Below are 21479 nucleotides of genomic sequence, written 5' to 3'. Positions count from 1 at the left end.
AAATCCATGGGGTCAGGGTAGGACTGAATCTGGGTGTTCAGATGGTATGCCTCTGTTTGCTGATTTGTGTCAGCCTGGCGTGGCACATGAAAAAATTGCTCTATCATGTTGATGACACTGAATTATCTGCTGCTATTGCAGCTTCTGATGCTTGTGGTAGTAGAAACAGCAGGAAATGGATGACTTGGCGGTGGACGGAGAGGAGTATCCCAGTCAGACAAGCAGTCAGCAGGTGTCTGCAGCCTCCCTTTCAGCAACAGGAAAACATTTCTCCATTTTGCTTTGATACTGAGGGTCTAAAAGCATGACTATCCAGTAACCATCAGATTGCTTGATGGTAAGTATATGCTTGTCATTATATAGGCAAGCAAGCATACAGCTTGCCATTCTTGCCACCTGGCCTGAGAACCCCATTCTTATAGGCTCCATCTCTCAGTGAGATGATCATCAGTCTTGTCATCCTGCACAAGCGATTCGTCCTCCTGCTGCTCCTCCTCCTCCAGTGCTAGCTCCTCATCTTCCTCCAACATTGGACTCTCTCCATGTGGGTCCCCACAAATACAGAGCAGCCGGCAAGATGGGTAAGCTGTTGTTCCTCCATTGTCCCTTGTTGCATCAGCGTGAGCATCTGCTCTAAGATAGATATCAGGGGGGAGACATTGCTTATGCTGCATTGTTCCTACTGGCAAATCTAGTGGCCTCTTCAAAGGACCTGAGTTTGTGACAGGCATCTCTGCCACTGCCTGACCTCGAAACAATAGATGCTTCCTGTTGAGGTAGTATGGTGTATGATGAAACCCTTCAATGCTTTACATTACTCATACAGATGCTCTAGCATATGCAAGGTGGAATTCCAGCGAGTTAAAATGTCACGGATCAAGTGATGCAATGGCAGACCATTCTGTCACTGCAAGTCCAGGAGGCAGTTTCTTGCCACATAAAAATGACTGAAATGCAAGTCTTCTGGGCATGGCCACCACCCTCTGCAAGTCACTGTACTTTTTCAAAAAGTGTTGCACGACTAGATATCTCACTTGCTCCATGCAGGGAACATGTGTTACTTCCTCCAAATGCACTGAAGCCATGATGTTCCTGTCTTTGTTACTGACCATCTTGCCCAGTTGGAGTTACCAGGGAGACAGCCAGCAGGATTTTTGCTGATTGATGCACTTTAGCTGTGTGGCTACTCTCAACCAGGCCAATCAGTTCTAACATGATATGGCAATGCATCACTTACATGTATGACAGGAGGGAGTGGCACTGACAGCAACACTCTGCCTCCTTCTGTTGGGGAGGGGAGAATGTACATGGAGGACGATGTGGGTGAGGTAAATAACCACCTGGCGTGGGAACCAGACCAATGCAAACATGGCGGTGTCAATAGGACCTGGCCTTGTTGCTGTGGTGCTGCCTCGCTGCTGCCGTGAAAAATATGGACACAGTTAAAGACATATATTGACCTTGCCCTTATCAATTTCTCCAGGCATCTATAGTGGAATGCACCTTGCCGCACAGTGAGAATTGCAACAAGCTGCCTAAGTTCTCCACCATGAGACAGTAAAAGGTGGGGATGGCTCTTTTGGGGAAATTATGTCAGATAGGTATCTTCCAGTGAGACTGAATGCATGCCATCAGCTCCAAAAAGGCAGCAGAATGGCAAAGCAGTGACTGCACAACCAGCAACTTGGCCAGGTGGGAGATAAGCTTGCACACCAGCTGATTGTTAGGCACATAGAGTTGTTTCCTGGGCATCATCATGTGCTGCAATAGAGCCACGGTGCCTAAAATTCTGTTTGAACACAAAAAACTTGTTTTAGTCCTGCAGATCTTGTACACGGCAATGCTTTTGTCTTCTAGCACTCCACACAAATCTAGCAGCAACCATCCTTGACTTAGGTCTGGCACGTTTTGAGCATGTGACAACAGTATCAGCGGCATCACCAGTTACCAAGCTGACCCTAATAGAAGCAGTTTTTTGGGGGGCTCTGGCCCTATGTTTTCTCTGTTTTATTGCCACCATGGTCACCACTAGAGATGGCTTTGCGGTTCGCCCAGTGGTTGTTTTTCCGTCAAACTTTGCTTGTTCGCGATTCGCGCCATATTTTTTTGATTAGCACTGAACTTTGACCCATGACACATCCATCAGGTGGGACGTTTCAGCACATGGACACATCCCCAAGTCAATAACATAACGCAGCCATTTTACATTATGTGTTTTGCCAGTGTAGGGAAAGGTTGCTTTGTGGAGCAGGGACAGATAGGGACACCAAACGCTAGCTAATAGGGCCACAAAAATCCATTTAAAGACTAGTATAGGTGTGCTATCGATAGGTGTGACATACTGAGGGGTGTGATATACTTATAATATACTTTCTAATATAGAAGTTATATTATAGTGTATTTGTATTGTGCAGCAGTTGTGTGCAGTTCTGCTGCGATACCGCAGCTAAATAGAGGGACAAACGCTATTGGAGTAACTAATTGCAACGGGTGTCATATACCTGTTGCCCCCAAAAAAAATACTTGAGGACTGCCATATATCTTCTTCCACCGAATCCTGATTGAGGGGTGCTATATACCTGTTTCCACCAAATACTGATTGAGGGGTGCTATATACCAATGTCCGCCAAATACTGATTGAGGGGTGCTATATACCTGTTTCCGACAAATACTGATTGAGGGGTGCCATATACCTTCTTCAACAAAATACTGATTGAGGGTTGCTATTGCTATATACCTATTTCCGCCAAATACTGATTGAGGGGTGCTATATACCTGTTTCCACCAAATATTGATTGAGGGGTGCCATATACCTTCTTCCACAAAATACTGATTGAGGGATGCTATTGCTATATACCTTCTTTCACCAAATACTGATGGAGGGCTGCGATACATCTGCTTCCACAAAATACTGAGTAAGGGGTTCCATATCCTGTTTCCGACAAATAATGAGTGAGGGGTGCTATATACCTGTTTCTGCCAAATACTGATTGAGGGGTGCCATATAGATTCTTCCACTAAATACTGATTGAGGGGTGCCATTGCTATATACCTTCTTCCGCTAAATACTGATTGAGGGCTGCAATACACCTGCTTCCACAAAATACTGATTGAGGGGTGCTATATACCTGTTTCCGCCAAATACTGATTGAGGGGTGCCATGTACCTTCTTACACTAAATACTGACTGAGGGGTGCTATTCCTATATACCTTTTACCACCAAATACTGATTGAGGGCTGCGATGCACCTGCTTCCACAAAATACTGAGTAAGGGGTTCCATATAATGTTTCCTCCAAATACTGATTGAGGGGTGCTATATACCTGTTTCCGCCAAATACTGATTGAGGGGTGCCATATGCCTTCTTCCACAAAATACTGATTGATGGGTGCTATTGCTATATACCTTCTTCCACTAAATATTGATTGAGGGCTGTGATACACCTGCTTCCACAAAATACTGATCGAGGGGTGCCATATACCTGTTTCCGCCAAATACTGATTGAGGGGTGCTATATACCTGTTTCTGCCAAATACTGATTGAGGGGGTGCCATATACCTACTTCCACAAAATACTGATTGAGGGGTGCTATTGCTATATACTTTTTCCACCAAATACTGACTGAGGGCTGCGATACACCTGCTTCCACAAAATACTGATTGAGGGGTGCCATATACCTGTTTCCGCCAAATACTGATTGAGGGGTGCCATATACCTGTTTCCACCAAATACTGATTGAGGGTGCTATATACCTTCTTCCACAAAATACTGATTGATGGGTGCTATTGCTAGATACCTTCTTCCACCAAATACTGATTGAGGGCTGCGATACACCTGCTTCCACAAAATACTGATTGAGGGGTGCCATATACCTATTTCTGCCAAATACTAATTGAGGGGTGTCATATACTTTCTTCCACAAAATACTGATTGTGGGGTGCTATTGCTATATACCTTCTTTCTCCAAATACTTATTGAGGGCTGCGATACATCTGCTTCCACAAAATACTGAGTAAGGGATTCCATATCTTGTTTCCGCCAAATAATGATTGAGGGGTGCTATATACCTGCTTCCACCAAATACTGATTGAGTGGTGCCATATACATTCTTCCACTAAATACTGATTGAGGGGTGCTATTGCTATATACCTTCTTCCACTAAATACTGATTGAGGGCTGCAATACACCTGCTTCCACAAAATACTGATTGAGGGGTGCCATATACCTGTTTCCGCCAAATACTGATTGAGGGGTACCATGTACCTTCTTCCACTAAATACTGACTGAGGGGTGCTATTGCTATATACCTTTTTCCACCAAATACTGATTGAGGGCTGTGATGCACCTGCTTCCACAAAATACTGAGTAAGGGGTTCCAGATGTTTCCTCGAAATACTGATTGAGTGGTGCTATATACCTGTTTCCACCAAATACTGATTGAGGGGTGCCATATACCTTCTTCCACAAAATACTGATTGAGGGGTGCTATTGCTATATACTTTTTCCACCAAATACTGACTGAGGGCTGCGATACACCTGCTTCTACAATGTACTGATTGAGGGGTGCCATATGCCTGTTTCCGCCAAATACTGATTGAGGGGTGCCATATACCTGTTTCCGCCAAATATTGATTGAGGGGTGCTTTATTCCTGTTTTCGCCAAATACTGATTGAGGGGTGCTATATACCTTCTTCCACCAAATACTGATTGAGGACTGCGATACACCTGCTTCCATCAAATACTGATTGAGGGGTGCCATATTCCTATTTTTGCCAAATACTGATTGAGGGGTGCTATACACCTGTTTCCACCAAATACTGATTGAGGGGTGCCATACACCTTCTTCCACAAAATACTGATTGAAGGGTGCTTTTGCTGTATACATTTTTCCACCAAATACTGATTGAGGGCTGCGATATAACTTCTTCCACATATACTGCTCTACTCTACTAACTTAGGCAGAGGGTCATTTAGAAAATGACAGGCAGAGAAAGAGGCAGACCGTTCCGCAGGGATGATAGGGTTCGGGCAGGTGCACCAGGCCGAAGCCTAAGTGGGAAGTTGAAGAAGGCGCATTCAATAACTTCAAAGGGTGCACCAGAGTTGGTTGAGTGGCTCACTCAGCCTTCCGCTTCTGCACCCTCCTCATCCTCTGTATCCGCACGCTCCTCACTCTCTGCTGTGTGCACCCCCAAAGACACCACCACCATACCCCCTCCACTCGAGTTAAAAGGATTTATTTTCCCATCCATTGCCAGACCTTACCGATGCGCAGCCATTCTTGGCATCGGATGAGGAAGAGAAGGTAGTAACGGCCGCCACCCAGCTGTCTGACGACAGTACCCAGATCAGCCCAAGGAGAGTGGTCCCCGCTGTTGCTGCCTACTCCAAGATCTCTAATGTCAGTGGTGGTGAAGGTGACGATGATGGCGTGTCGATTGACGTCACTTGGGTGCCCAGAGAGAGTTCAGAGGGAGAGACGGAGCAGCAGGAGGGGAGAGACGGAGCAGCAAATAGGAAGGAGAAGGAGGGGAAGCAGGCAGAACTCGCAGTGCACAGGAGGCAAAAAGCAGACTGTATATGCATCTGGAGCGAGCCATCCAGCATGCACGGTCACATCTTGCGCTCCCAGGACGCCGGCACATGGCTCCGCTGTGTGGGCTTTTTTTAACTTGTCAGCTGCTGATAATAGTGTTGCCATCTGCAGCCTGTGCTGTCAACGCATAAGTCACGGTAAGCCTAACACTCACCTAACCACTTCTTAGTTTTCCCTTTTGGTGTCAGGATGCTGTGTTTTTCTAAATAAATCAAACCTACTAATGTCCCAAGGACTAATTTACACCTCTTAATCCTGCACCTCCTTATTACTAAAACTTATTACTAAAACTTAGCTTTTAATTGATCTATCTAATATATTTACTAAAGGATGCTTTTAAAATTGCCAGCTAGTCTCAGCTTACACTTCTGGTATACATAACAATTCCTGCTATAGTGTCTTAACTAGGAATGTAACATTGTTGCCTTACTGGCTACGCGCTGCCAGTATAATCTGTAGGTACAATGTGTTGACTGCTTTGTCGTACTAGACTAAGCTGAGTTAAAACATAAGAGCAACATACTCACCTAGGGACGACCGCCTAAAGAAGGCACCTGGGGCACTGGCAGAAGAATTTCCACCGACAGCGAAACAGGTGCGGGTACCAATCCTACCGCACCTGCAAAAAGAGGGCGGTTTGAAGATGTGTTGGTCACTTCGGATATGAGATCATTCTTGCAACCAACCCATCGACAGCCGCCGGGAACGCCTAGACCGACAGGTGTCCGACTACATCAGGTTAACAGCCAATGTGGACGCTCTGAGAAGCGAGGAACCCCTTGACTACTGGGTGTGCAGGCATGACCTGTGGCCAGAGCTGGCTCAATTTGCCGTGGAACTCTTAGCTTGCCCCTCGTCGAATGTCCTGTCCGAATAGACGTTCAGCGCAGCAGGGGGGGTCATGACCAATAAGCGCACTCGCCTAGCTCATTACTGTGTGAACTACCTCACATTTTAAAAATGAATGAGGCATGGATCTCAGAGGAATTCAACACCTGTGATGACCAGGTGTAATTGAATTTCCTCATGCCAGCCTAGACATATCCTAATTTTTGGGGCATGTGCTAGCCGACAGTTACATATTTATCCTGTGACCGCCTAATGCACCTCCAGCCATAGAATCCAAAGTTCTGTTCTGTCAGGTGAATGCCTATTGGCAAATTTTTGGGGCCTGTATTGGCCGACAGTTACATATTTATCCTGTGACCGCCTAATGTACCTACAGGCACAGAATCCAAAGTTCTTTGCTGTCAGGTGAATGCCTATTGCCTAATTTTTGGGGCCTGTACTGGCCGACAGTTACATTTTTTTTTTTTTATAAATTCTTTATTTTTCAAATTTTTCAAATCATTTCCAGACATGAAAAGCAATTTCAATGCAAACAGGTAACTTCTTAGAGGCATCAGTTAATTACATAAACCAAAAAATCACATCAAATGGATATTATTAAAGGTGTACATAATTATTTAGTAAATAGAGTATTAAGCCTTGGAGGTATATTTTATTCAATCTGTACATAAGAGCTCTTATGTATCTATACCTGAGAACCCTAGTTGTCAAGCTATGATCTTACTCTATAAAGTAAAATCAGGGCCTCCGAGAAAAACATAAAAGGAGGGATGGGGGAAAAAGGGAAGAAGAGGAAAAAAGGTAGGGGGGGGGGGGGGAGCCAATTCTCCCATATCTTGCTCAGCGATATCTGAATCATTTCCAGATGTATAGGACTTGTTTTCATAATATTACATTTAATCGTCATTTAACAACTCAGTCTCTCTTATGTGGAGTTCGGCCTATCAGATTTCACTATCTCCCATAGATTCCAAATCTTAATAAAGCTATCATGACTTCTGTTTATCCAGCTAGTCATTTCTTCGAAGTTATAGATTTGATCTACTTTTGCCTTCCATTCTTGAAGAGTGGGAGGGTGTGTGTCTAACCAGTGCAATGGTATGAGAGACTTAGCTATTGCTATCAAATGAGTCATAAGATTTTTCTTTGTTGGTGTGTAATGGCTAGCAGGTTTCGAAAGAACTACCATCTCTAGGGATATATTGAAATCTGGTACCGCTATCTTCTTGACTGCTTTATTTATTTCTTCCCAAAACTTGGTGATACGGGGGCAGGCCCACCAAATATGTGAAAGAGAGCCTACACCTTCACCACATCTCCAGCACTCCTGGGAATCAGACAGACCTCTTTTGTATAGAAATTCTGGTGTTCTGTACCATCTAGAAAGGAGTTTATAATGGTTTTCTTGCAATCTTACACATTGTGAGAATCCATGTGACGATGCTAGTATCTTTTTTGTCTCTTGATCTGAGAGCTCAATATTTAGCTCTTTTTCCCACGCCAGTAGATAAGGCGGTTTTTTGGTCTCACCCTGACCTCCCAGTACCAAGCAAATCTCGGGAATCTTTCTACGTTTTGTCTGAGTAGTTTTCAGTAAATCTTCTAAATCAGTGAGAGGTCTCTGGAATAGGAATCTCTTCGCAGCTCTCCCGCACACAGAATTTATATGTGAATTGGCCAGGAAGAATGTTGGAGAATTAAGTGTTTCAGTGAGCTGTTCTTTTAGATGATTATCTATGTCTCCCATAAAATCTCCTACCCTAATTTTAGCTAGGGTAGACCAAAGGTCTGGGAATAACTTTATCGGGGTTTCCAATAGGTCAGGGAGGAGGCTCGCTGGCATCAGGGGAGATGGAGAGGGGGCTAGAACATCCCTTACTGAGCTCCATGTCATGTATAATCCCTTAAACAAAGGGTCCATGTTTTCTACAGGGTCTCTCTTTATTTTGGGGAGCCAAAGATATTTTTGGATGGAGGGCCCATTGCTATATTCACATAGTTCACTAACCTCTGTCTGTCTTAATGGTTGCGCTAACTCTAGCCATCTTTGTATTTGGATTGCTTTATAGTATGTACCTACATCTGGCATTCCCAGTCCCCCTCTTTCTCTTCTCCTTGTTAAGGTCTTATATGATAAACGTGGCCTTCTCCCTGCCCACAAAAAACTAGATAAGAGACGCTTCATTTCTACAAAGAAATGTGGCTCGATGTGTATAGGTACCATTTGCAAAGTGTATAGGATCTTGGGCATTATATATGCTTTAATGATGTTCTTCCTACCCATCCACGACAGAAATGGTATATTATATTTTTGAAGTAGTTGTTTAACCACTTCAGCCCCCTAGCTTAAACACCCTTAATGACCAGGCCACTTTTTACACTTCTGACCTACACTACTTTAACCGTTTATTGCTCGGTCATGCAACTTACCACCCAAATGAATTTGACCTCCTTTTCTTCTCACTAATAGAGCTTTCATTTGGTGGTATTTCATTGCTGCTGACATTTTTACTTTTTTTGTTATTAATCGAAATTTAACGATTTTTTTGCAAAAAAAATGACATTTTTCACTTTCAGTTGTAAAATTTTGCAAAAAAAACAACATCCATATATAAATTTTTCTCTAAATTTATTGTTCTACATGTCTTTGATAAAAAAAAAATGTTTGGGTAAAAAAAATGGTTTGGGTAAAAGTTATAGCGTTTACAAACTATGGTACAAAAATGTGAATTTCCGCTTTTTGAAGCAGCTCTGACTTTCTGAGCACCTGTCATGTTTCCTGAGGTTCTACAATGGCCAGACAGTACAAACACCCCACAAATGACCCCATTTCGGAAAGTAGACACCCTAAGGTATTCGCTGATGGGCATAGTGAGTTCATAGAACTTTTTATTTTTTGTCACAAGTTAGCGGAAAATTATGATTTTTTTTTTTTTCTTACAAAGTCTCATATTCCACTAACTTGTGACAAAAAATAAAAACTTCTATGAACTCACTATGCCCATCAGCGAATACCTTGGGGTGTCTTCTTTCCAAAATGGGGTCACTTTTGGGGTAGTTATACTGCCCTGGCATTCTAGGGGCCCTAATGTGTGGTAAGTAGTTTGAAATCAAAATGTGTAAAAAATGTCCTGTGAAATCCGAAAGTTGCTCTTTGGAATGTGGGCCCCTTTGCCCACCTAGGCTGCAAAAAAGTGTCACACATGTGGTATCTCCGTACTCAGGAGAAGTTGGGCAATGTGTTTTGGGGTGTCATTTTACATATACCCATGCTGGGTGAGATAAATATCTTGGTCAAATGCCAACTTTGTATAAAAAAAAATGGGAAAAGTTGTCTTTTGCCAAGATATTTCTCTCACCCAGCATGGGTATATGTAAAATGACACCCCAAAACACATTGCCCAACTTCTCCTGAGTACGGAGATACCACATGTGTGACACTTTTTTGCAGCCTAGGTGGGCAAAGGGGCCCACATTCCAAAGAGCACCTTTCGGATTTCACAGGACATTTTTTACAGATTTTGATTTCAAACTACTTACCACACATTAGGGCCCCTAGAATGCCAGGGCAGTATAACTACCACACAAGTGACCCCATTTTGGAAAGAAGACACCCCAAGGTATTCCGTGAGGGGCATGGCGAGTTCCTAGAATTTTTTATTTTTTGTCACAAGTTAGCGGAAAATGATGATTTTTTTTTTTCTTACAAAGTCTCATATTCCACTAACTTGTGACAAAAAATAAAAACTTCCATGAACTCACTATGCCCATCACGAAATACTTTGGGGTGTCTTCTTTCCAAAATGAGGTCACTTGTGGGGTAGTTATACTGCCCTGGCATTTTAGGGGCCCAAATGTGTGCAAAGTAGTTTGAAATCAAAATCTGTAAAAAATGGCCGGTGAAATCCGAAAGGTGCTCTTTGGAATGTGGGCCCCTTTGCCCACCTAGGCTGCAAAAAAGTGTCACACATCTGATATTGCCATACTCAGGAGAAGTTGGGCAATGTGTTTTGGGGTGTCATTTTACATATACCCATGCTGGGTGAGATAAATATCTCGGTCAAATGCCAACTTTGTATAAAAAAATGGGAAAAGTTTTCTTTTGCCAAGATATTTCTCTCACCCAGCATGGGTATATGTAAAAAGACACCCCAAAACACATTGCCCAACTTCTCCTGAGTACGGGGATACCAGATGTGTGACACTTTTTTGCAGCCTAGGTGAGCAAAGGGGCCCACATTCCAAAGAGCACCTTTCAGATTTCACCGGCCATTTTTTACAGATTTTGATTTCAAACCACTTCTCACGCATTCGGCCCCTAAAATGCCAGGGCAGTATAACTACTTCACAAGTAAAGAAGACACCCCCAGGTATTTTGTGATGGGCATAGTGAGTTCATGGAAGTTTTTATTTTTTGTCACAAGTTAGTGGAATATGAGACTTTGTAAGAAAAAAAAAATAAAAATCATCATTTTCCGCTAACTTGTGACAAAAAAAAAAAAGTTCTATGAACTCACCATGCCCCTCACGGAATACCTTGGGGTGTCTTCTTTCCAAAATGGGGTCACTTGTGGGGTAGTTATACTGCCCTGGCATTCTAGGGGCCCTAATGTGTGGTAAGTAGGTAAATGACCGGTGAAATCCGAAAGGTGCTCTTTGGAATGTGGGCCCCTTTGCCCACCTAGGCTGCAAAAAAGTGTCACACATGTGGTATCGCCGTATTCAGGAGAAGTTGGGCAATGTGTTTTGGGGTGTCATTTTACATATACCCATTCTGGGTGAGATAAATATCTCGGCAAAATACAACTTTTCCCATTCTTTATACAAAGTTGGCATTTGACCAAGATATTTATCTCACCCAGCATGGGTATATGTAAAATGACACCCCAAAACACATTGCCCAACTTCTCTTGAGTACGGCAATACCAGATGTGTGACACTTTTTTGCAGCCTAGATGCGCAAAGGGGCCCACATTCCTTTTATGAGGGCATTTTTAGACATTTGGATCCCAGACTTCTTCTCACGCTTTAGGGCCCCTAAAATGCCAGGGCAGTATAAATACTCCACATGTGACCCCATTTTGGAAAGAAGACACCCCAAGGTATTCAATGAGGGGCATGGCGAGTTCATAGAAATATTTTTTTTTTGGTACAAGTTAGCGGAAATTGATTTATTTATTTTTTTCTCACAAAGTCTCCCTTTCCGCTAACTTGGGACAAAAATTTCAATCTTTCATGGACTCAATATGCCCCTCAGCGAATACCTTGGGGTGTCTTCTTTCCGAAATGGGGTCACATGTAAGGTATTTATACTGCCCTGGCATTCTAGGGGGCCTAAAGCGTGAGAAGAAGTCTGGAATATAAATGTCTAAAAAATGTTTACGCATTTGGATTCCGTGAGGGGTATGGTGAGTTCATGTGAGATTTTATTTTTTGACACAATTTTGTGGAATATGAGACTTTGTAAGAAAAAAATATATATTTCCGCTAACTTGGTCCAAAAAAATGTCTGAATGGAGCCTTACAGGGGGTGATCAATGACAGGGGGGTGATGATCAGGGAGTCTATATGGGGTGATCACCCCCCTGTCATTGATCACCCCCCCTATAAGGCTCCATTCAGATGTCCGTATGTGTTTTGCGGATCCGATGCATGTATCCGTGGATCCGTAAAAAACATACGGACATCTGAATGCAGCCTTACAGGGGGGTGATCAATGACAGGGGGGTAATCAATGACAGGGGGATGATCAGGGAGTCTATTTGGGGTGATCACCCCCCTGTCATTGATCACCCCCCTGTCAGGCTCCATTCAGATGTCCGTATGTGTTTTACGGATCCGATCCATGTATCCGTGGATCCGTAAAAAACATACGGACATCTGAATGTAGCCTTACAGGGGGGTGATCAATGTCAGGGGGGTGATCAATGACAGGGGGGTGATCAGGGAGTCTATATGGGGTGATCACCCTCCTGTCATTGATTACCCCCCTGTAAGGCTCTATTCAGACGTCCGTATGTGTTTTGCGGATCCGATCCATGTATCAGTGGATCCGTAAAAATCATACGGACGTCTGAATGGAGCCTTACAAGGGGGTGATCAATGACAGGGGGATGATCAATGTCAGGGGGGTGATCAGGGAGTCTATATGGGGTGATCACCCCCCTGTCATTGATCACCCCCCTATAAGGCTCCATTCAGATGTCCGTATGTGTTTTGCGGATCCGATCCATGTATCAGTGGATCCGTAAAAATCATACGGACGTCTGAATGGAGCCTTACAAGGGGGTGATCAATGACAGGGTGATGATCAATGACAGGGGGGTGATCAGGGAGTCTATATGGGGTGATCATCCCCCTGTCATTGATCACCCCCCTATAAGGCTCCATTCAGACGTCCGTATGTGTTTTGCGGATCCGATCCATGTATCAGTGGATCCGTAAAAATCATACGGACGTCTGAATGGAGCCTTACAAGGGCGTGATCAATGACAGGGGGATGATCAATGACAGGGGGGTGATCAGGGAGTCTATATGGGGTGATCACCCCCCTGTCATTGATCACCCCCCTGTAAGGCTCCATTCAGACGTCCGTATGTGTTTTGCGGATCCGATCCATGTATCAGTGGATCCGTAAAAATCATATGGACGTCTGAATGGAGCCTTACAGGGGGGTGATCAATGACAGGGGGGTGATCAATGACAAGGGGGTGATCAGGGAGTCTATATGGGGTGATCAGGGGTAAATAAGGGGTTAATAAGTGACGGGGGGGGGGGGGGTAGTGTAGTGTGGTGCTTTGTGCTACTTATTACAGAGCTGCCTGTGTCCTCTGGTGGTCGATCCAAACAAAAGGGACCACCAGAGGACCAGGTAGCAGGTATATTAGATGCTGTTATCAAAACAGCGTCTAATATACCTGTTAGGGGTTAAAAAAATCACATCTCCAGCCTGCCAGCGAACGATCGACGCTGGCAGGCTGGAGATCCACTCGCTTACCTTCCGATCCTGTGAACGCGCGCGCCTGTGTGCGCGCGTTCACAGGAAATCTCACGTCTCGCGAGATGACCCGTATATGCATGACTCTGCGCAGCGCTGCCACCTCCGGAACGCGATCCTGCGTTAGGCGGTCCGGAGGTGGTTAATAGAGTCTCTTAAAGGTATATAGTTGTACTTAAAAATATCTCTCAAATTCTGTGGGATTTTTATTCCAAGATATTTAATGGGGTTTTTGGACTAGCAGAAAGGGGACATTTTCTCGAGACGTACTGCTTCTTCCTCTGGAAGTGTAATATTTAGGATTTCCGATTTAGCTGTGTTTACTTTAAAATCTGAAATTTTGCTAAATTCCTCTAATCTGTTCTCTAGACTGAGCAGACCCACCCCAGGATTCGTCACAATAAAGAGGAGGTCGACAGCAAATGCCGTGCATTTTAATTCCTTCTCTCCATATTTGATGCCTGTTATTTCTGAATCTTGTCTGACTGATTGTAAAAGCGTCTCTGCAACCAGTATAAATAGGGATGGGGACAGAGGACAGCCCTGTCTAGTGCCGTTCGTAATCTCGAACGTTGGCGAGAGTGTGCCATTAACTCTCAACTTAGCATTTGGCTGCTCGTATAGGGTGAATATCGCGTCAATAAAGGACTCTGGTAAGGCAAACTTATTGAGAGTAGCTCTCATGAAGCTCCAATTCACCCTATCGAACGCTTTTTCGGCGTCAATCCCCAGTAAGACCAAAGGTAGTTTGTTTTTTCGTTTGCGCAATATGAATGGAGTGAAAGACTCGGTGTGAATTGTCCTTACCTTCTCTTCCTTTTACAAACCCGCCTGTTCTGGCCCTATTAGGCTTGGAAGGAACCTACTCAGCCTAGTAGCTATTATTTTCGCCCAGATCTTTAAGTCAAGATTTAACAGGGAGATAGGTCTATAGCTGCCACATTGTTGTGGGTCTTTACCCTCTTTGTGTATCAGCGTTACAAAGGATTCTTGTGTTTGTCGTGTCAATGACTCTCCTTGTAGGAGGGAGTTGCAGACTTCTGTGAGTTTAGGAATAAGAAGGTCCTCAAACTTTTTGTAGTAAACCAGGGGAAGTCCATCTGGACCCGGGCTTTTACCTGGCGGAAAGCTGTTTATTATGCTACTAATCTCCTCTGGTAAAATCGAGCTTGTCAATAGGGACGCTTCTTCAGATGAGAGAGAAGGCAGGTTCAGGGAGCTAAGGAATTTAGTGATGCTTTCTTTTCTAACATTTGCACTATCACCGTCCTCATTTTTATTAAGATTATATAATCCCGCATAAAACTTTTGGAAGGTTTTTGCTATAGATGGGGTATCTGAGTGAATTTCCCCCTTTTCATCTTTGATTTTGGGTATGTGTGTCACTTGTTTAGTTTCTTTATTAATGAGGTCATCATTTTACCCCCTTTATTGCCATGTGCATATAATATTTTATGTTGGAAGTATAGCATCTGCTTAGCGGCCTTCTTAGATAGTAAGTTATGGAGATTTAATCTAAGGTTCTTTAGATCTTCCTGAAAGGCCCTACTTGTGGACTTTAGATCCGACAGTTACATTTTTATCCTGTGACCGCCTAAAGTACCTCCAGCCACAGAATCCAAAGTTCTTTGCTGTCAGGTGAATGCCTATTGCCTAATTTTTGGGGCCTGTACTGGCCGACAGTTACATATTTATACTGTGACTGCATAATGTACCTCCAGCTACAGAATCCAAAGTTCTTTGCTGTCAGGTGAATGCTTATTGGCAAATCTTTGGGGCCTGTACTGGCCGACAGTAAAATTTTTATCTCTAGACACATGATCACACCCCTGTCTCACTCCTCTGCCTCTCTTTATGTTGGTTTATGGACAGCATTCACCATAAGGACCTTCTAATGTCACAGGGTCAGTAGATATAACTATAAAAAAAAAGTTATGGGGGTCAGAATATGGTGATGTGAAAAAGTAAAATAATATTTTTTTTCAAAGTTTTAATTTATTTTTACACTATTTACACATAAAAAAAAACTATGCATAAGTGGTATCATTGTAATCGTACTGACTCAGAGAATGAAGGGCACAGGTCAGTTTTGCCGCAAAGAGAACACCGTAGGAACAAAACCCATAAAACGGTGGAGAATTATTTTTTTTTCACCCCATTTGGAATTATTTTTGCCCGCTTCCCACTACATTGTATGCCATATTAAAGTACAACTTCTCCCGCAAAAATTAAGCCCTCATATGTCTATGTGAATGGAAAAATCTAAAAGTTATGGCTGAAGGAAGATAGGGAAGAAAAAAAAAATGCATAAACGAAAGAAAAAAAAAAAAACTCGGGTATCCTAAAAATGCCCCCCAAAATGCCCAGGCACCGCATACAGATAATACTTATGCCCAGTGGGGGGGGCAGCCAATAGCAGGCTGTGTCGGAAATGAGCCTCCCTAGCGTCACCCGCGATGCTAGGGAGGCTCGTTACCATCGTGGCCTGCTATTGGCTGTACCCCCCCATGTCACTGGATGTTTTCATCTGCGTGACGGGAGGGAGGCAGTGGCGGCTGTGTGGGCATCAAGAGCAATGTGGGTGCCGGAGAATGAGGTAAGTACAGTGCCCTGGCATTTTGGGGGGCATTATAGGGGTTAGATAGCACAGTGTGAACACTAATCATATCCCCACCCCCACAAGGTGACTGATGTGCTGGGGAGGGGGGAGCCCTGTAGGCTCATAGAGGACTCAGGAGGACAGTATGCTCCCCCCGGGGGAAGGGGGAGGATTAGGAGGAAACCACACTGTCCTCCTGAGTCCTCTATGATCTTACAGGGCTCCCCACCCAAAAAAAAACACTGCTTGCTGCTGCCCTCCCCTCATCAAGAATACCCATCCAACCAAACATGAACTTTAACTTTTTGACTGACTGCTGTCTTCTTACTGTGGCAGGCACACTATGGAGCGGTCCTTCTGTCTGTGTCGGTGAGGCTGCACTCACTGGCTGATGGGCAGATGGCGGGCAGAGCGTAAGCGCAGAGCGGAGGACAACTACGAGCGCACTCTGTTTGTGATCGTTGAGCCTGTTCCTGCTGCGATACACTGGCCAATTAGCAGCAGGATCTTTGCGCTGCTAAATGCTGATTGGCCAGTGTGAAATGCAGCAGACGCCGGGAGCCCGCAGCTGGAGCCTCTAGCCAGGTCAGATAGGGAGCTGGCACATAAACCAAGGGGAGGGGGGGCGGGAATAACACAAGTGGGCGGGCCACGGCAGCCTGAGCGCCTCAATTAACTATGAATAAAAACTTGTGCAGAGTAGACTTTGGGGGCGGGGCCTTCCATGCGCTCCGGGCCCCCCTGTGCTGCGGGCCCCATAGCAACGGCGTGGTCTGCCTATATTGGCAGTACGCCACTGGCCATAACTGTATCCCTTTCCCTGCCCACGCTATCCTTTTTTAGACCTGGCATGAGCTGGAAAAATATGCAGATTGCGGTGCTAAGGACCTTTGCGACACAATCTGTGTCAGAAATACGCCTAACATTGACGTATTTCTATATAATAAATGACCACCTAATTGTATTATTATTCAGGGGTAGGGCTAATATCTTTATATTATATAGAATCTAGTGTATTATACTGTGCCCTGTATTTCCCAGTAGAAAATGATCCTTGGGAAACACAGTCCTCATCCCTGACCACCATGACCAGGTAGCGCTCTGTCAGTACATGGCGGCCTCCCCTCTCCGCCGCGCTGCTCCGCTGTGTACTGGTGCTTATTCTGACACTAGGGCTGCTGACACTAGGGCTGGGTTCACATCCTATTTTTGCCATCCATTTAATGCATACCAAAAATGTATGCGTTAACAGATGCCTCAGACTGATGACGTACAATGGCGTCCGTTCACCATACAGTTCCATGGTAGAATAAAAATGTACGTTAGCATATGCATTTTTTTAATGGACTCTGCAGCATACAAAAATGTGGAGTGCTGCACATTTGTATACATCAAACCGATAGGAAATAAAATCTTTTTAGGCTCCAGCAGGGCACATTTTTGAGAATTTCCCTTTAAGACGCATAAAAATGGCCCCTGATTAAAATACATATTTTTTGTGGGCATTTTTGCCAATGATGCCCCTCTGGTATATCACTGTCCATGTTTGGACTATTTGTGTACTTGTAGTAAGGCCTCTTTCACACGGGCGAGATTTCCGCGCGGGTGCAATGCTTGAGGTGAATGCATTGCACCCGCACTGAATCCGGACCCATTAATTTCTATGAGGCTGTGCACATGAGCGGTGATTTTCACGCATCACTTGTGCGTTGCATGGAAATCGCAGCATTCTCTATTTTGTGCGTTTTTCACGCAACGCAGGCCCCATAGAAGTGAATGGGGCTGCGGGAAAATCGCAAGCATCCGCAAGCGATTTTCACGCATGGTTGCTAGGAGACGATCGGGATGGGGACCCGATCTTTATTATCTTCCCTTATAACATGGTTATAAGGGAAAATAATAGCATTCTTAATACAGAATGCTTAGTAAAATAGGGATGGAGGGGTTAAAAAAAAAAAAAAAAAAATTTAACTCACCTCATCCACTTGTTCGCGCAGCCCGGCTTCTCTTCGGTGCCCAGGAGGAAAAGGACCTGTGGTGACATCACTGCGCTCATCACATGGTCCGTCACATGATCCACCATCAATCTACACAACACCTTACCCAAACCTAAACTTCTGTGAAGAAGTCTGGGTTCGGGTTTGGGTACCAAACATGCCGATTTTTCTCACGCGCGTGCAAAACGCATAAAAACGCTTTGCACTTGCGAGAAAAAATCGTGCATTTTCCCGCGACGCACCCGCTTCCTATTCGGCCCTCACACGCGACGCCTGTGTGAAAGAGGCCTAAGTGTTTGCTGGCTGCAAATATGACCTGAAAGTTTTTCAGGTTCGCCTGCCATTAAAGTGAATGGGGACCGCCGCGAACTCGGGTTCGCTAATCGTTCCAGCCGATGTTCTTCCATCACTAGTCACCACCCTCCTCCTCTGATTCTAGCTTCTCCTCAGCACCCTGATCCAGCCCTCAGATCCTGTCCAACCTACATTCATTGTCATCGTCATCCTCAGCTTCCACACCACTTTTGTCAGACTGTAATATGTCATTAAGGGCCCCCTCCCTTATTATCTTCTCTGCATTTGCCCAGAGTGCCACTGTTGCAATCACTGCCCCCACCACCACCACTGTGGCTACATGTGCCACTACTATCACGACACCACCAACAAAGCTATGCATGGGGTCCCCTGCCTCCGTTTGAACCTTTTAATTTGAAAATTTGTAGGAAAAACCATGAAGGAGGAAGATGTAGGAAGATGGAGTATCACATGACACTGGGAGGAAGTGGGGGGAGGGTTGCTCTGATTGGCTCAGAGACTGAAAGACAGCTTTATCAGCCAATCAGTGCAGTAGGCAGCAACAGTAGGTAAGACAGAAGAATCGCAATTCTGTCTTCAGCTTCTGACCTGGAAGGGTGACTTGTGGCAAAAAGCTATTGCTGACACAAGCCACTAATGTAATATGATAGTTACACTATAAGCAGTGTATAGAGAGTGAATCTATCAGCAGATTTGTACCTCTGACACTGGGTGACTTTTTGCATGTGCTCTTGGCAGCTGAAGACATCTGTGTTGGTACCATGTCCATATGTGTCCGCATTGTTGAGAAAAATTTGGTTTTATTATATGCAAATGAGCCTCTAGGGTCAATGGGCTCTGCTCTCCCTGCAATGGCAATGCATATACATTTGTATATGTTTTTTTTTAAACGTATGTCTAAATGTATCCACTTGATGCACAGCAAAAATGAGATGTTAACAGACCCTAAATGTTCTGTCCATTCCCAACTAATGTGACCTTGGATTGGAAGGTTTCTTTTACAAATACATGTCCACTTCTGCCAAGGTCACAAAATCTGCAACTGCAAAATCTGTACCAAATCATGCAGATTTTGACGGCATCGAAATATCCACATTCTATCTGCAACATAAATTAAAATCCCCTCCATATGTCAAGTTATGCGCAGATTCAAATGTGGACATGATATACAGCATTTAGACAAGATTTTTTAAGATCTCATCAACTTCGCTGCTACTGTACAATGCTTTAAATTTGCCGCACCAAAATCTGCAACGTTTATGCGTTGCATGGGAACATACCCTATAAAAAATTATAATGCAAAACCACTTTGCAGTCCTTTTTATTTTATTAGTCTAGAAACCCTTGTGTAATTGTATTGCCATTCACAGCATATAATAATAATAGTAACAATAGCAATAATAACAGGCAAGGCATTCATACCGAGTTTCTCATTCTGTATTATTAGATGAGTCTATGCCACCCTAGAGACAAAAAGGTCAAAGTAAAATTTGCTTAGGATGACTTAATATCTATGTTAGCTAAGTGAAAACTCAAACATATTTTGCATTTGAAAGCTAAGCATGAATTTACTGGTCAGCAGGTCTGGTAATAACAGCAGAAATTCAGTTATGAGTGCCGCTCGTTATTTTGCATTAGAAACCAGATAAAAGGGTGATGCAAGATAAAGCAGCGGGGACTAAAGCATGTATGGGTAAACCCACAAATGCTTGAATAAATATGATCCTGTTATTAGCTAAATGTTGTTTTTGGATGCATGCTTTTAGGATCACTGAAGTCCGTTTATTAAGCATGATAAATGGAGCTGAGTAGTCCTGAAAGCTCACATCTAAAAGCCTCAGTTAACCAATAAAAGTATTATATTTAGCTAACCATGCGTAAGGAAGAGGACTGAGTGCTATTGAAAGCCTGATTCTACAAGCATCAGTTAACTTATAAAGCTTCCTCTTTACCAATAATGTATTCATTTTGGGTTTTTTTTTAAATGAAGTCACATAAGAAAGATTTTATAAAAATTATGCAGCACAAATTGTTATGTTAGTGTTCAACTTTGTTCATGAAAAATGTCAGCCTGCTATTATATTCTATACAAATCTCTTAGCTACACATCCCAAAACTTCCATGGTTATATAAAGTTATTGACACAAGATTGCATTGGCACAAACAGACAATTTTATTAAATGCTGCAGGAGTGGGCACATTTTCAGCATAGGATCTGCTTTTTCTAAGTTCAGTGATCTAAAAGGAAATCAGGAGCAAATTGTTCACTTTTTTAGATTAGTTACTTATTTTACCAACTCCATAGCCATGCCTTCTTCTTACATCCCATCTGCCTTCTCCTGTGCTAAAGAACCCACTAGGGTACAGTTAGACCAGGGATGCCCAACCTGCGGCTCTCCGGCTGTTGCAAAACTACAACTCCCAGCAAGCTTGGACAGCCTACAGCTATCAGCCTTCAGCAGGGCATGGTGGGAGTTGTAGTTTTACAACAGCTGGAGGGCCGCAGGTTGAGCATCCCTGTGTTAGGCCATCAACAGCTATCAGTGCTGGTCAATTCTCACGAATGCCTACATAATTAGAGAATAAGAATGTGACTAGTGTCATTTCACAAGCTGTCATGTCAGGACTCTTGATGATAACTGTAACGAGACCTGCATGCTTCAAGCATTGTATCAATACAAACTTGTATGTCTGTATTTTCTAATAAAAAGAGCCTGGATTAAAAGAATATTAATATCAAATGATGGTGATAGGTACAAAAAAAACAAACTGTGAGACAGTTTTCCCACACTTTTGAAGAAGCCAACAGACAAACAGCCCAGTGGCATAACATCAAGATCTACAGTTGTAGAGTATTGTATATAATATATGGCATATAATAATACCAGGCATTACTTGACTCACCCAAAGGGTCAACATACTTATTCAATATGGCAGACAGGCAGAGGCAGCTTGTTACTTCTTACTTAAACCTCAAATGGCTGGAATCAATCAGTTAATGCTGAGAAAAAAGTTGGTGGTTTCCAACCATAAATTGTACTGTGTTAACAGTACATAGGGATATAAAAAAAACGTATATATCTTATCAGAGAAAATGCCTTGGTCTAGAGTTATCATCTGCCCCC

The sequence above is a fragment of the Bufo bufo genome, chromosome 3, assembly GCF_905171765.1.
Source record: "Bufo bufo chromosome 3, aBufBuf1.1, whole genome shotgun sequence".
Lineage (NCBI taxonomy): Eukaryota > Metazoa > Chordata > Amphibia > Anura > Bufonidae > Bufo > Bufo bufo.
The sequence above is the reverse complement of the archived record's forward strand: the minus strand, read 5'-3'. Positions refer to the sequence as shown.